The sequence below is a fragment of the Alligator sinensis genome, unplaced genomic scaffold (genome assembly GCF_000455745.1).
Source record: "Alligator sinensis unplaced genomic scaffold, ASM45574v1 scaffold335_1, whole genome shotgun sequence".
Classification (NCBI taxonomy): Eukaryota; Metazoa; Chordata; order Crocodylia; family Alligatoridae; genus Alligator; species Alligator sinensis.
The window spans coordinates 607838-622791 of record NW_005842354.1 but is presented as its reverse complement, the minus strand read 5'-3'; the positions used below and the strand labels follow the sequence as shown (position 1 = coordinate 622791).

General features: G+C 46.8%; 1 long non-coding RNA gene across 1 annotated transcript in view; it reads left to right on the top strand.

The window, feature by feature from the left end:
• The window catches only part of LOC112551157, a 16536-nt gene extending 12914 nt beyond the window's left edge, over positions 1 to 3622 (top strand). The window contains exon 3 of the long non-coding RNA XR_003095348.1: positions 1434 to 3622. This is a non-coding gene — a long non-coding RNA (uncharacterized LOC112551157). The remainder of the gene's footprint in view (positions 1 to 1433) is intronic.
• The last annotated feature ends 11332 nt before the right edge of the window (positions 3623 to 14954 follow it).

Sequence of the window (14954 nt, the reverse complement as noted above, 5' to 3'; positions counted from 1 at the left end):
AAAAAATATAAAGCCCCCACCTTCTTCCCTTAGCCATAATTAAACAGTCAAAATTGATCTTAAATTTATAAAACTTTAGTTTCCCCCTCAAGTACTGGCCCCTGCCTGCATTCTCCCTAGTGGCAGAGTTACTAAGATTATCAATCATCTGTAAATGAATAGGGATTGGGAGGGAAAATCTTCTCTTGTTCTTTTTTTAGAATTCATTTTTTGGGGCTTGATGTTTTTAATGTTAGTTTTCTATTAAACACTATTTTGGCTCCCTCTGGTTGGGCAAGGAGAAAGAGTAGAAGGCAAAGTTCAAGTTCTTATGCCATAGGTACTATAAAAACTTGATTTAATCCAACACCTTATGTTTCCAGGATTTAACCTTTAGCCCTGTTGCTACTCAAAAAGACTCCTACAGTATCTTGGAATCTGAACTTGGCTACTGATAAGTTACTTACCTCCTTGTCAAGATAATCAAGAACCGTTATTAGTTAACAGCAATGTACAGTTTCTTTGATGTAGGCTTTTTTACTGTATTTCCTGTGTAGTGGGTGCAATAATCCAAGAAGAACTCCACATGATGCTGCTGTTTGAATGTACTCAGAAATGCTCTTTGTTATTAAGAAAATCCCAATCAGACACTGTAACTATATATATGTTATAGAAGTTAGTGTTTCACTGAAGAATGTTGATAAAAGATTTCTCTAACAAACGTCTGTTTAAAAAGAAGATATAAATAAACACATAACATCTATCAGTTGTACCTATACTTCTCCAATAAGAACTAACTCTTTATTTTGGCCTCCCAGTTATGTTTAACAATGTATTGTTCTTCTCTTACTTGTATTATTAAAAATAATTTCTCTTTTTTTTGTCAAAAGCTAACAATCAAGGATCTAACATTATAATTTAAGGAGTTACTTATCCAAAAGGAACAAATCATATAGCGTTTTAAGTTTCCTGAGTGAATGATTCACTTTAATTAAATATTCTGCCCCACACAGGGGCCTTGGCAAGTTGATAGGTAAGCTAATATCTTACCATGCTCTGAAATGTCTTTATAAGGGAAGGAAACTATATATCAAAGAAAAATTCCATCATATAACTTGGATCCATTTAAGTTATAGCAGAATTAACCTAGTAACTTCAAAATTAATACAAATGTAAACTAGTCATTTTGAGATTTATAATAATTGTTTCTGACTGCATGCATATTTTTCTGGTCTTCATTACCAGTAAAATCAACATCACAAGTTAGAATAATATCAAATGATTTATAAAATTAGATGGGGTATACACAGTAATACAAAAATAGATGTTAAATTCATATAAGGAAATAGCATTCATAAGAAGGAAATTTGCTTGCTGGTTTTATAAAGGTTTTCTTTATAGCAAACAATTAAAGTGATTTTATAACTTCTGTTTATGAAATATGTTACCTACAGAGAGAACAAAAGGATCATTTGGAGAAAAAAGTGTATACATCAGCAATACCGAATAATTCAGATATTTGGCATGGGTCTCTGCTCTGCTCCTCACAACTTTAGCAAAAGAGCTGAATATCTAGAGAAGACTGAGGACTGTATTGCAATAGATTCCAATCGGAATTAAAGTCCAAAGATTTCCTAGCCTCTCAAATACAATTTGTGTTCATCTGTCATGGAGTGAAGTTACAGGTGTTAAAACAGATGTAAGAAATTAGAAAACATTTGTCATTTTTAGAAAAAAAATCAGTACACATTAAGCTAAGGTTACCACCTCAAAATGTCATCTTCAGAAAGAATGGAATGGAAAAAAGGGAGTGATATCCCATGAGGGTTGGATAGATGCTGTAACAGCAGAAAATAGAAAGAATATTATACATTTACTGTGACACCATTCTAAAACACAGATGTAATGGAAAGGGATTAGAACAGAGGACATGTTTTTAAATAGAGCTATCCCTGGAGAGCCATGGTTTCAGACTGCAAGCCTGGGCAGCTCTAGTTAGTGGGGAGGGGTGAGAATTACCTTAAAAGTATCTGAAGCTGTCAAACAAAATCCCAAAGACCAGTTCTTTGATTGCATCCTAAAATGTGTTCATTGTGTTTTGAAAATCTATACAGTACAGTACTGCTGAACTAGCTCTCTACGAATGTGTTTATGTGAAGTTCAAGAGCAGTGATATTCCAATAGATGGATATGGAATAAAACATATGTTGGACTGGATGGAAATAGTGAGTCACTGCCATGGCTGAACTCAGTGAATTTATTTACATATAAATTCTTTGTAATCTCATGTTGTCTCACGTGACAGCCAGTGACTCACTGTTTGTTTATCAGTGGAAAAAAAAACACACTTTCTAAATACTCTTGGCTCAGATCATCCTACTGAGCTCTGTAAATGAAGGGGATCTTCTCAGCATTCATCTCACTCTTCCCACACAGAAAGAGTGCTCAGCCTCTTCCTCTGGGCCTCACAGAGGGTGTCCAGAAAATGCAAGTCCATAGGCAATGGTGGAAGGAGGGCATTCCAGGGGCAGCCCCAGCTATGATAAAAATGGTAATGCTCAGCTTCCCCTTGGGGAATATATAGAAAAGACAATACAGCCTGGAAACCTTATCAACTTTCCCTGTTAGTACAGCTCTAGTGAAGCCACACTGCCAGGGATTGGGAAAATTGGAAAACTAGAGGTACTGAGGTGCACAGCCATCACTAGGATGATTCCTACCTCCCACAGATTCGTATAATCAGCAAGATGGCATATGCCTTGTGGACCAAAACTGTCCCCAGGACTAACAACCAGAAAATGTGGGGCATTTCCACAAGAGGATTCATATAGAAATGTAATGACCCTGAGCTTTTTAGTGAGTTTCTTAACCTGGCAAGGGATCATAAAATCAGAGGGAAGGGACTTTGAGGGTCATCCCAGTGGCACTAAGATCCATGATACAAAGTATCCCAGAAAGAAAGGCTCAAACCTCTATACCAGTGGTCAGCATCCTTTTCCATCAGCCAGCCAAAATGGCCCAGCTCGGTTCCAAGGCAGGCCAGAGTGAGGACCCAGCCACCACTGCTGCTTCTCCCTACCTCCACTTCTCCCTGCTACCCTGGCTGTGGTGTGGCTTAGGACAGTTCCCCACTGCCCAGCTGCCTGGTTACAGAGAGGCATGACACAAGGAAAGCCCCTGCCACTGAATGCTGCTGATGCCCCAGCTCCGCAGGCCAGATCCAGTGGCTCCACGGGCTATGTTTTGCTCACCTCTTCTGTACACCAAACTTTAAATAATGTATCATATAGAGGGGACTTGGGGAACAAAGAAGAGAAAAAAGAAACTAAATTAGTTTACATTTATAGATTCACACAAAGAAGTTTCACTTGAACCCAGAGGTGATCAAGATATAGCCCATGGGGAGCAATGTCACAAAATTAACACTGCTACTGCTTTCCTGCCAAAAATATTCCAGTTCCCTGTGGAGCCCTTAGTGCTGGGCCCAGAGTACAGAGATGTGTCATCTGACCCAGGCCAGATAATACAGACCATGGATCAGCCCAACACTCTGGATTTGGCCTGCAGATTGTCTCCACACTATTCACCCAGATAATTTGGACACCACTGCCTCACCCAATTGTCTTTCTACAACAAAATACACAAGACACGAGAAAGATGAAGCCAAGAGAGATAGAGAACCGGAGGCATCTCTCTCTTTTACATGCACACACATGCACACACACACACACACACACACACACACACACACACTACACACACACACACACACACTCTCACCAACCCACCCACCCATACAAACCTAGGTGTGAATTAAAAGAGATATTTTCTACTCAGCTATTCAGGGATACCTCTTGTAAGTTACATGACTCACAAATAAAGAGAGTCATCAATTAAAAATGAGAGAGAAAAAATTATGCATAATGATGTGTGCAAAAAACAACAGGAAAAAGCTGTCTGAATGTGATTGTCTGTAAAAAAAAATTGTCATGAACAATACTACTAAACAGAGACTTGCTATAAAAAATACCTTGTTATTATACAGTTCTGTTTCATTTTATATTGTTCCCATTATATCCATTGTCTCTCCAACAAAGTTGAAACAACATGAGCAAGTAAAATTCATTGCCTTCTTTTCCCAAACCACAGGCCCCTGCCACTGAAGCTAAAGGATAGCCTCTCTTCTCTGTTGTAGATAATCACATCATTTCAAGCCTGCATCCATTAAAAACAAGAACATTGCAAACTGATAAACTTATGAAATTATTCCATTTGGTAGAAGGGAATCTTCCTCACATAGGTCTAGTGATAAACTTCTTGGATAGAGCGTGACCACCTAGTAGAAGAGAACATGGATGTTTTAAACCCTAAGGTAACAGGATACATCTGAGAAATGTTTACTAGGGTCTAAAAAAGTAAGACTAAGCCAGCTGTTTGCAACTATAAAATAACTTATGTCTATTGGTACAAGTCAGTGGTTGTTAGATTTTCTAAAGTCACAGGACCCTTCTTATTACTTCTTCTCCTGCAGAACTCCTACCCCTATCCAAAAACTGATGCAGAGCCAGGAGATCCAACCCTGTAATGGTGGTACACTGCCTCTCAGCCAGCTCTGCCAATACCCCCAATCTTGTTGCAGAACCCATGATAACTTATCACAGAGCCCCAGGGTTCGCCAGAACACAGTTTGAGAGCCTCTGGTATAAGTCAATGGATGGAACATTAGATTGCGATTCAGATTCAAGGAATGTATTTATAGCTGAGTTGCTCACCTGTCATATTTAATGACAGACACCTTGTTTAATGGCTCTGTGTCACCTGTAAAATGACAGCAATGAGACTTGCTTCTTCTATAAAGTCCTTAGAAATCTATAGCTGAAAAGTCATATATAAGAACTTAAGGTCCACATCTACAGAGACTTAAAGTGGGACTTAAGCAGAATTTAGGCCCTGAAGTTCAAGAGTTCAATCTACAAAACACCTGAAAGTCTGTAGGGGATGAAGTAGCAACTAGGAAAATTTTCCCAGGCACTTTGACTTCTACTCTGTGTGACCAGAAGCGCAGCTATATTAACAAGGCTGGGCAGTTCAGCACTTATCTTTGCATAAACCAGTTTATGTATTTTTCCTGTTAAGTCCCCTGAGCGGTCAATCCTGTAGGTGTGTTCTGAGAATACACAATTACATATCAACAGCTCCGAGCTCAGCACCAAACACAGCATTTAAAGATGTCCAGTGGTAGTAGTGCCCACCAAATACATAATAGGCCATTGGTTACAACACTTAAGCCGGACATATGAGACCTGGCTTCAGTTCCTTTCCTCTGCAGTTCAAACCTGCATCTCTCACTTCTCAGCAGCATGCCCTACCCACCGTGCTATCAGCTAGGCTGGGTGTGGTTACCCCCCATTCCACCTCTTGAAGCTGTGCCAATTTGTGGAAATGCTAGCAAGATTCATTGAATTGAAAATATGGTTATACATGGAGTCTAGTGAGGTAGACACTTCCTGGGAAGAGGGGAGTCCTGAGTGCCAGTTTTCATTCCCAGGATTGTTTGCATTAAGCAGTCATTGGATAAAATGCTTAAATGATCTTGGGTCTCCCCTCAGCACTGGGCGACAGAGGATCACTGTGCTTTCTAAAGGTTAGGAGGAGTGAAGTGAGATAATGACCTCCTTGGATTTAAGTGCCTAGATTCCCCCTACATCATACTTAAGGCAATTACTTTTCCTGTAGATCTGGGCCCATGCACCTGAGCATTAAATATGGGAACACCAAGCACTGCAATGCCTAAGTCCTTCTGTGTTTTTAGCCCTGTCTATGATTAATATTGTTATTGGCCTCTGAGATAATGAAGGAACGAAGCAGCTCACAGCCAATGCATAAGTGGTGACAGCGGAGGGGCGTACAACTCCACTGCCACTGACCCCACTGTTGCTGGGCACTGGCTTCACCCAGGCTGCAGCCCGGTGCCCCGCCATCAGTGCAGAAATTTTGTGCCACTGCTGCTGCCCCCACTGCTGCTTGTCCTGGCTCCAGCCAGGCTGAAGCCCTGAACCCTACCATCAGCACAGAAATCTGGGGAGGCATGTGCCCTCCATACCCCTCTGTGCGTTGCCTATGAAACAGTTCATATATACTCTAACTACATATGGTATTTTTTGTGATGATAATTTTTAACAGTGTTATCTGGACTCCCACAGTGATGTTCTTGAGTTAATTTTTATCAATAAAATAAATGAATAATTTCCTTTTCTATTCTCTAAAGGTTGAAGATCTGTTCAGTGTCTATACCTTTACAAGCAAGAAAAAACACTTCAGGGGTAATAAAACAGGTGAAATAGTTTTTGCACAATCTTAAAAAAGAGGAATCAAAGCTGAACTGCTTTTCATGCTTTTCTGAGATCTTGCGAAAATATAGATTCCAAAGGACAAATGACCCAGCTATAAATAACCTAAATATACCAAAGTCATTGTTCACCTTGAAACATATTTAAACATACACACCCAGCCCAATTCTAAAACTAGGTGTGTACAGTTCCATGCTTAATTTGCTTGTGCAACTACAATTAAGTGTTCAGCTCTGGTAATTGACCATGCAAATGCCCAGATGTAAATTTAATATAACTACAATGTCCTACTATGTCCTACCTTGTTAGATTAAAACAGGTGAGAAACTGAAAGCACTCCTCTTTCCCAAAACAACAAACATGTATATAGTACATGGTAGCGCCTTTTGGGAAAAAAATGGATACCCAGAGAAAAATTACTTACAACACTACTGAACGCATTCAGACTAAAATAGGTTTTTCTAAAAATATATGTACTAAAACTGTAATGGGAGCTAGTGATGGGCACATTCTTAACCCTAGTCCATGTTGGTTATAAAGTAAGCTACTGGAATTCTCAAGTGTTTTTAAAGGGTATCATGCTGTATGCAGCAGCGCTTGAAAATAAAGTTGTGCTTACTGACAAGTGTTATTCATGCATTTCATTTACAGGATGAAGAAAATAATTTAAGTGAGGTTTTCCTCAAACTTTATTTAAGTTTGAAATTTAGATCAACATTACCAGATATCTGCTATCACAGATAAGGAAGCAATGCCTCATGAGTTCAATTTTAATCCTATATTAAAGAAACGTGTACAAATTAGGTCAGTAACAAGGCTTATGTAAGGAGAAGACCACCTATACTTTATGGAACCTTACAAGACATGTGTATTTGCCAGTCATAAAACTCAATCTTACATGGGTCTTACGTCCTAGGATGCACATAAGAACACATTGTGAACACTGAATCACCGAAGCACAGAAATTACCTAGTAGAGGCCGCCTACCTGACAATGCACCAATTGTTCCCTATATTCTATTCTTCAGTGCTCTGTGCAGTTCAGCTTTCAAGTACTTGAAGAGTGAGCTTTTCTAAAACCTGTTTATAATTGTATAGATGTCATCTGTTTGGAATTTTTTCCCCTAATGTTCAATTTTTTTTTCCTAATTCAGTTTCCTCCCAGTACTCTGAGCTATGTCCCGTATAACCACTTTGGTGAATTCCCTCTGTCACTTTGGTATTTCATAGGTGTCAGTGGTCAAGAAGCCATGTCTTATTATGTGGTGTGACTGCTCACCCCAGATTTGTACGTGGAGACTACTTTCCAGGTACTGATTTCTCTTTCCCATATGAAGAAGGGAATCCGCCTCTGCAGAACTACTCTTCAGGCTCCCAAAAGAATGTCCAGCTAAGACCAGGCTAGGGGAGAGGTGAGAGACTGGCTACTCTGAGGTTATAAGTATGCAAGATTTGGAGATGCACATTGTCTCCCTCTCCTTTGGCCACTATGGCAATTGGTATGAATTGATAACATAGCAAAGCAAGCAAAATGCTGGCTTGCATCCATAGATGCTTCTCAAGCAAATCCCAGGACGTCATTCTCCTGTTGTACTCAGCCCTGGTGAGGCCGCAGCTGCAGTACTGCGTCCAGTTTTGGGCTCCACAATGCAAAAAAGGATGTGGAGAAGCTTGAGAGAGTCCATAGAAGAGCCATGCGCATGATAAGAGGTCAGGAAAACAGACCTTATGATGAGAAGCTGAGAGCTATAGGACTCTTTAGCCTGGAAAAGCGCAGGCTCAGGGGTGATCTGGTGGCCACCTATAAGTTTTTCAGGGGTGCTCACCAGGATCTGGGGGAACGTCTGTTCACCAGAGCATTCCAAGGGATGACAAGATTGAACAGTCACAAATTCTTCCGTGACCATTTCACGCTGGACATAAGGAAGAACTTCTTTACTGTCCGAGCCCCCAAGGTTTGGACTGCCACTGGAGATGGTTCAAGCACCTACCTTGAATGCCTTCAAGAGACATTTGGATGTCTATCTTCCTGGGATCCTATGACCCCTGCTGACTTCCTGTTCTTTGGGCAGGGGGCTGGGCTTGATCTTCCGAGATCCCTGCCAGCCCTAATGTCTATGAAATCTATGAAATAGTATAAAACTATATTAGCTTTTTCATAGAATAACCCCAGAGTGCCTTGCCACCATGACACCAAGACACAACCATGACCAAGGGAGTTGCTGAGCTAATGAGATCAAAAAGCTGTGGAGGCCTCTATGGGATAGTCCTTGTCTCCTGTGAATCTATGGTGATCCCCCTAGTTCAGGAGTAGGCCCCAGGATCTATTCTATTCCCAGTTCCCCTTCCGTAAGTTTCACTGTTGGTGGAAATTCATCCCTAGGTTAATTATTATGTAACAGACATCCCAAAAGTGTGCCAAGCCCTACACAGTGGCCCAAGAACAAAAAAATCTTACTAATTTTGCATAGTAGAAAACAAAACAGTGATAGAGAGGACAGGCACGGGCCACAGCATTAAAATTCTGTCATTCCTAAACAAAGGCATGTACACAGAATGCATTTAGCTCTTTAATAAAAAATGTGTGTACATGATAAACCAAACCAGTATCTCTGAGAATGAGAATGAATTGGTTGACTCATTTCCTCTGGGCGTCGCATGAGAAGGGAATCTCCATAGGAGAGCTGAATGAAGAGAGGGTAAGTTACCTGTTGAACCAGTTCAGGGAAGAGACTGAGTGTAGTATTGGAATGTGACTTAGGACACCTATCTTTGATTCCATACCTCACTTCAAGACTGACTTGGTATGAGATCCTGACTGGCTCAGTTAATTGTTTCCTGCCTCAGTTTCTTCATCTGTAGCATTAACTTGCTCTTAGTTCCTAACTAACTATTGGAACTACTATAGGTGTGTGTCTACATGTGCAAATAAGTGTGGCTAAATTTAATGCACATTATGTGCATTAAGCAATTTTTGGCAGGTGTCTACACTGTAGAAACTTGGGACTAATGTTAGTCCCAAATCCCTCCAGTCCTTCCATGTGCCCCTGTGGCCACATAGCTGCCAGCACTCAGTAGCCTTGCTGAAGTCAGACCCAGCTGCCAGCACCTGGCAGCCATCTTGGAAACTCTGATCCCTAGCCAGCCCCTTCCCTGACCAGGAGCTGCATGCTCAGTACAGGGGCAGCATATGCCAGCTCCCTCCTTGCACAGCCTGCCTCCCCATGCCAGGGCTGCTCCAGCCTCTGCCCTGCTCCTGTCAGTGATGCCCAGCACCCTGCTGCTCCAGCTAAGCCCCTGCCAGCGATGACCAGTGCCCTGTGCTTCTTCTGGCCATGGTGCCAGCCCTGCTGGCCCCAGTAGTCCCCACCACCCAGGCCCCAGGACAGCTGCACACCTGCTAGTGGGGCCAGGGCACTGGGTATGGGAGGCCCTGACTGACCCCTCTTCTCCTGCACTCCCTGCTTCAGCCCACCTGCCCCACTGTCCACACACCCCTTACCCCCTGCCCAGCACTACTGTCAGGCCAGACACATATTTGAAACAAACAAAAAACCCCACATTATTACCCTCACAACACCCACCCCCATCCCTCCCCACTTGCCCCTCAACAAACAGAACCCCCCTTCCCCCTCCCCACCAGCCAACAGCCTCCCTCCCCCACCCTCCTCACCTACCAACAATAAAAAATCTGCTTACAACTATATACAAGTGGGAAACTATATGCAGGTATGAATTGATGTACATATAGAAAATTATTTACAGTAATTTGGGTGTTCAAGCTCAGAGTAGTGGGTCATGAGCGGGGGCCTACACAACAGAGCCCTGAGGAAGGTGCCCAGCACTCCAACCCCTGAGTGTTCCCCTGTGGGCCGAGGGGCTGTGGTCACCCCAGTGGTTAGTGGCCTCATGCATGGCCAGGTCTTCAGCTGTGTGGTGTAGGAGAGGGTGGCAGTTCCAGGTGGGTTGCATCAGGTCTGGTGTGGGGGCTGTGCCAGGGGGTCTGGTGGGCAGGAGGTGGCCAAGGACCTCCCCCCAGGGCCAGACAGGGGCCTGCTGCGAGGTGGTGGGTGGGACCCAGGGTCCTTGTGGGGCCATAGGTGGAAGCCAGGCAGTGAGGGACATGTAAACAGCTGCCAGAGCCAGGAGGGTGTCTATGGCCTGGCAGTCAGTGTCCCCCTGCTGCCGGACCTGCTCCAGGCACTCCCACTCCAGAGCCTCCATGCAGGCCCAGTGGTCCCACTGCACCTGATCCTGCACCTCCACCCGGGTGACATCCTCCACCTGCCAGGCCTGTTCCTGTACCTCCTGCACCTGCTCCTGCACCTCCTGCCGCTGGAGCAGGAGTGTCCAGACCCAGGTACACTGCTGATGCAGCCAACACAGCCAAGTGGCCCCAATGGTAGGTGGCAGTGAACCAGTGGTGGCCTCTGCCCTGCACCCAGAGGTTGGCCCTGCAGAGGCAAGAGACAGGAGGCTTTTGTGTGTTTGCAACATTTCAGAGATAGAATGCTCTGTACCAGGGGCTGTGTGCTGCATGGCCTCAGATTGGGGGTCAGCTATACATGGGTGCTCAGGTACCATGGTAAGCTGGCTAGGCAAGCCTGGGCCCAGACAGCTGCTGCCCAAGCCCCTCGTTCCCACGCACTCCCCTGAGGCCAGCAGACCACTGGGTGCTGGTCACTGGCAGCCTGTTTCCCCCACCCACTTCCCAGGGAGGAACGGGCCAGGCTGCTGGAAGCACCTGCTGCCATAGCTCTGGACTCCACTCCCCACCTTCTCTCCTTGCAGGCCAGCTGCTTTGCCACACTGCTGCCCAGCCCATGGTACCTTGGCTCAGGGCACATGGGACTCCCAAACAACTGGGGTGAGGGGCTGGCCATGCGCCCACCCTCCCCACAGGGGGCCTCTTCAGGGAAGTGTCACAGGGCTGCCCCCCCCACCATGCCGCTGCTGTGCCTCAAGCATGTCCCTGCTGTGTGTGCCCTGGGCAGGCACGATGAGCCATTTGTATAGGCAGAGGGGTGCCCAAGCCACTATGCCCTGCTGCTGTGGATCCTCCTGGTGCCCTGGGCACACCTGCACTTCTGGTTCAGGACTCTGAGCTACAATGGCACAGGAGGCAAGCCCAGGCTGCCCTGCAACCTCTTCTGCTACCTGGAGGACTACATGTAGCAGCGCTAATGTCCTTGCCCCCCACTGCTGAGGAGGACATTACCACCAGCATCAACACCTTCCTTGATGTCTGAGAGGCCCATGCCCACCCAGCTGCAGGGATGTGGGCTGCTGAATAAAGTTCTGGATTGTGTCTTACCTGTCTGTGTGCTGTGGGGGTAGGGAACCTGGGGCCAGGGAAGTATGAGCAGGCCAAGCAGGGAATGGGAGCAGAGGCCAGGGCCAGGAGAATGGGCTGGGGCTGAGAACAGGGGCAGAGATGGGAACTGGGAAGGCCCTTCCACAGTGTGGGACTTAACACAGGTCTGGGGTTGGCGAGGCTGGTGGCTTGGCATGAAACTCCCTATCAGCAAAGGGAACTGGCTGCACCCAATGTCCACGGCCCGTGGTTTCTGGTGGGACAGTGCCTAACCAAGGCATACCCCCCCAGGGAGGAGCTCGTGCTGCTGATGGCTGGCAGTATCATTGTTGGCCAGTCCTCATGTGTGGCTGTGTAGAGGGTGAGGCAGCTGCTGGACAGGGCTCTCTGGGCTGCCAGTGGGTGCAGCAGCTGGGGAACAGGACACAGCAGGGTGCTGAGGGCCCAAGGTCCCCTCTTCCAGTGACATGTCACTAGAGGCATCAGGGCAGGGAAGGGGCTTGGGCAGGCCACCCCTGATGATGCCACTCACAGGGGTGTGGCCTAGCTCCCAAGGTGCCAAAATGGAGGTCAGCTCCTGCATAAAGGCCATGGACTTTTGGGCATGACCAGACCAATGACTGAAGTCAGTCATAGCCATCCACTGTGCCTACAAGGCCTTGACCTTTATGCAGCACTGCCACACCGACCGGAAGTGCGCTTGCTCCTGCATCCCACCTGATAGAACCTCATAAATGTGGGCATTCGAGCACCCACCCTGGGCGAACTGCCTCTGCATGTCAGCATGGCCCTAGAGCAGCATGAGGTCACCAACCTCCTCCCAGGGCTGGTTGGGGGCCTGGGAGGTTGGGACAGGCGTGTGCACATGGGTGGGGCTGGGGCTAAACAGGGAGGAGGACGAGCCTGACATGGTTGTCTTGCACCAACTCTCTGGACCCTTGCATGGCTGTTCCTACATGGCTGGCCCTGGACAGCTGCCAGCACTACTTAGGACAGGGGCACATCCAGGGACTGGGAGCCATGCAGTAGAGGCACTTCACAGCAGTACCTGCAAAGAGACACTGCTGGGGGTGAGCAGCAGCAGGGAGCAGGTGGTGGCCCTGCTGCAGAGACAGCCAGCCAGCCAGCAGCCCTGGGGGGGGGGATCTCAGGACTGGGCAAGGGGTGCAGCAAGCTGCAGCCCTTTGTAACACTCAGCTGTGGCCAAGCATCAGCTCTGGAGGGGGACAGGCCAGGGCAGCCTGTGCCCTGTCCAGGGGAGCACACAGGGCCTGCTGGACTCCTATACACAACAATAGGCTTGTCCAGACTCCTGGTGTGTGTGCCCCAAAGCATAAAATGGCTGCAGGCTTTTATACCCTGCAGCTAGGGGCTGCCAGCCCTGGAGCAGGAGAGGCAGCCAGCTAGGAGCCCTGGGGTTGGGCTTAGGTTGGCCCCCTAGTGACAGGGCAGACATGGCACTAAAGTTAGTGTCAGGCTGTGTCTATACATGCATTACTGGGCATTAACTAATCACAACTAAATTTGATACTTGCATTTGCAGGTGTGCCCATAATGCACATTAACTTAGCCCAGGGGTGGGCAAAATACGACCCATGGGCAAGATCCTCCTCCTCCTATCCCTGTCCCCCCAAACAGAAGCCTCTGGCTGCAGCTGTTTTCACGACTTCCCTGCACACTGGCCAACAGCTCCAGCACCATGTGGCCCTTGGCTGCATCACCAGACTGCGTGAGCATACGGCCAATGCCAGTACCCTTGGGCCAGAAGTGGGAGGGTGTGTGTGTGTGTGTGTGCATGCAATGAGTAGCGGGGGGAGAGAGAGCAATGAGGGAAGGAGAGAGTGTGTGTGAGGGAGAGAGAGAGAGAGAGAGAGAGAGAGAGTGTGTGTGTGTGTGTGTGTGTGTGTGTGTGCATGTGCATGTGTGTGCATGTGCGTGTGCACGTGTTTATAGGCTGAGTTCCACAAGCACACCTCACCACACACATGCACCACCCCCTCGTACTGCCATACACGCAGACCCCCTCCCACGCACCCCAGCCACCCTCTCCAACACACAACCCCCCACAGACCCCATTCCCACCCACACCCCACATATCCCCACACACATGCTCCTCACCCCACACCTCAAACACCTACCCACCCCCTACAAAGCCTCCCACACACATCCACACCTCCCCACACTCCACATGCAACACACCTACAGCCCCCACAAACCTATACCCACCCCCATTCCCCCCCACCCCACACAGAATATAAGAGTCAGACTTCATTTTAAGCTATTGTGCGATCACCTCTGTGTACACTACACAAACACATGTAAATCAGGACAAAAACATTTTTTAAATCAAATTAATGAGTTGTAGATGTTGGATTTTTAGAATATGATTTGGTATTTTTCTTGTTCTGAGATGGCAAAACCCCTTGCTGAAAGGAGTATTTTTGGGGGCAAGGGGAGGGACTTCTGGTGGCAAAGGTCAGGGGTTAGGGGGTGGGACTTCTGGTCCCAAGATGGCAACCAGGGGGTGGGGCACCTGTCAAGGGGTGGGGCTACCCATGCAGCCCTCAACAGCTTGCCAAAACTCAGTTAGTGGCCCTCTGCCCAAAATAATTGCCCACCCCAATTTAGGTTAATGCACCTTAAAGCATCTTGTATAGATGCGCCCTAAGAGTACCTAACCATACTATAGGAATTATAAGTATGTATTTGTAAGTACATTCATGCCCTCAGTTGCAAGAAACTAAGTGCAGTTATAATCACACCCCTCCTTCTCTGAAGCATTTATGGAGATAAGATACCAGACTACATTGGGGGTTTTCAACCTCTGGCCTGCAGGCCAGATCTGGCCTATGGAGACATGTCTCCCCATGAGTCTGGAAATCTGGCAGCAGGGGAGAAACAGCAATTAACACTGCCACCACTCCCCCCATCACCAAATTTCCAAGCTCTGCATGGCTGCCTAGGGTACTACCTAGGCTGTTGCTGCATGGCTGGCTTGCTCGGCTGAATTGGGCTGCAGCTGTGTTGTTCCTGCATAGCTGGATTGGGCTTCCGCTGGGCCAGTATTGTGCACCAGGTTGGGCACATGGACTGGATCTGGCCCATGGACTGACCTGGCACTGCTCATCTGGGAGCTTTGCACTCTGGAAGCACAACTGTTGTACTGGAGCCACACTGAGGAACCTGAAGTGAATAGAGGGGACACACATGCTCTATCAGCCCGGCAGTAGCAACTGCTGTCTGTTGCCTGAAATTCTGGCAGCCAGTGGCAGCCTAGCATAGACAAGTCTATTCTGTCAATATTTGTCCCTT